General features: G+C 41.4%; 1 pseudogene; it reads left to right on the top strand.

The window, feature by feature from the left end:
* LOC102496387 (lysine-rich nucleolar protein 1-like) overlaps positions 1-635 on the top strand; it is a 2914-nt pseudogene extending 2279 nt beyond the window's left edge.
* Positions 636-2325: the final 1690 nt, after the last annotated feature.

The following is a 2325-nucleotide window of genomic DNA, read 5'->3' on the forward strand; positions in this document are numbered from 1 at the left end:
GGATGCCAGGGACAATGGGGGAGGAAGATGGGACATAGCAGAGGGTGGGGGATGGGGAATCAGGGATGGCAAGACAAAGGGCAAGGTATGCAGGACGTAAGAATTGGAAAATTATTTGCTGAGAACATGTATGTGGATGTGCTTGATTGAGCCAATGCACAGTGTATTTTGGATAGAAAATTCATTTGTGTGTTGTGATGGTGTAAAGTGAATTAATAATAAAAAAAAAAAAGGCAACATGGATGAAGTACACATAGACCAGGTGAGGCAGGAGGCCTTGCAAGAAGAGATCGATTGTGAGTCAGGAAAAACGGAAGCTTCTGAAACTAGAAAGTAGATGGGAAACCAGTTTGGCCAATGGGATACTTCTGGTATTGAAAGTGAGGAACAGACACTGAAATTTCTCAAACTGATGGGTGACGTTAAAAACCTCTCTCCCTCATCCAGTCACCCCCCTAGCATCGGTGAATGGTCCCTCCACAAGAAGGCTGCCGACGGCCTGCAGCAGAACCTGTAGCAGGGATATGACCAAGCTATGAACTAGAAGTGCAACCCCAGAGCAGGCCTCGGCTTCCTCACTGCCCCCCAAAAATATTGGGGGGAATGCCTCTAAGTCAATCGAGTTGAAAGATTAAACTCTAGTGTGTGTCCCCCCACCCACTTTCTCAAAAAAGAAAGTTTAGTTTACATCTAACTCCTATTTGTACCAACAACAGTAACATTTGATTTGCACTTTGAAATAGTTTGAATCTTACTTTTTAAAAAGTAGGTAATTTTGTTAAAATGGACACCTAGATTTAATGACATTATTAGATTGCTTCTATTCCAGGGCTCCCCTATTCCAGAAGCGAGTGGTGGGTGAGTGAGTGATCATATCTTCATCTGTACTTACAGCCACTCTCCAACAGCTCAAGTTACCACCTAACCTGAACTCTACCACCTGTCAGATCAGCAGAGGCAATTAATTCTCATAGGAGTACAGATTCTTTTATGAACTGAATATGCAAGGGATCTATGTTGCAAATTCTCATAAACCACCCCTCCCTGTTCATGGAAATATAGTCTTCCATGAAACTGATTCCTGATGCCAAAAAGATCGGGGGGTCATGGTTCTATTCCAAAAAAGTTAAAGACTTATCAATCGTATACCCAAGAGAAGGTAACTATTTTCTGTTACAGAATGTTCTAAAACCAAAAAAGAGGTTAATATACTTTTGTGGTTGTTGTTGTTTTATTTGTTTTTTTTTATAAAACAAAAATTTCAGAACATGTTTTGCTTTCCAACAGAGAACTTTACCTTCTTTTGCCTGTAAATGCTTGTTCCCTTTGCCCCTCCTTCAACCTCTTCTCCACCCACTCCCCTCCCTTAAGTCTCTGGTATCTATACTTATCCTCTCTACGATAATATCTTTGGATCTTTGAACTCCTGCCATAGAGTACAGACATTCAATACATATTTCATGGTGATATACAGTGTGTGCACCCAATTCTAGGTCAGCCAAATATGTAAAAGAAAGACTGCTGTATCTAAAGGGAGATATACACCACACTAATTATTGAGGACTTCAACACCCTACTGTCACTACTGGAAAAGTTATCTAGACAAAACATAGACACAGGACCTAATTAATACCATAAACCAAATGGACCTGACAGGCATATATAGAGCATTTTACCAATTAACTACAAAATACACTTTTTTTCTCATTTCCGCATGAAGCATTTTCAAAGATTGACCCCATAATAGGCTATAAAACAAGCCTCTACAAATTTAAAAATATAGAAGCTGTACCCAGCATCTTCTCACAATTAAATTTTAAACCAACCACAGAAAGAGGCCTTGAAAATACACAAAAACTGACTGCCATTAATTACCCAGCCTGTGCCACAAAGCAGGGAGCAGCAGTAGTCAATGAGACAAACTGCAGCAGGAAGACCACCTCAGACCTCCCACTACCTTCCAGCTGCCCCAGGTACATCCCAGACTGACCCCTCTCACATCCCTTTTTGCCATTAATCCCTTGAGCCTGATCCACAAAACAGAGAGCAGCAGCAGTTAGACAATTTGAAGCAGAAAGACTACCTCAGATTTCTGGCTGCTTTCTACCCACCCAGGAATATTTTGAAATTTTATAGTTTACTGAACCATGCAGTGCTATAACTCCTACTCCCTCCCTCAGGTGAAATTCTGCAGTTCAGCTCCAGGGGCACCTGGTCCTGAGACACTGGGAAAGGAAACAACATCTAAAGCTGCCTACATATACGCTTATCTGATTGGAAGACAAGGCCCTCTACCAAGCACACAACTGAGAGGTAGAGTTCTTT

The sequence above is a fragment of the Tupaia chinensis genome, unplaced genomic scaffold, assembly GCF_000334495.1.
Source record: "Tupaia chinensis unplaced genomic scaffold, TupChi_1.0 Scaffold000252_1, whole genome shotgun sequence".
NCBI classification, from domain to species: domain Eukaryota; kingdom Metazoa; phylum Chordata; class Mammalia; order Scandentia; family Tupaiidae; genus Tupaia; species Tupaia belangeri.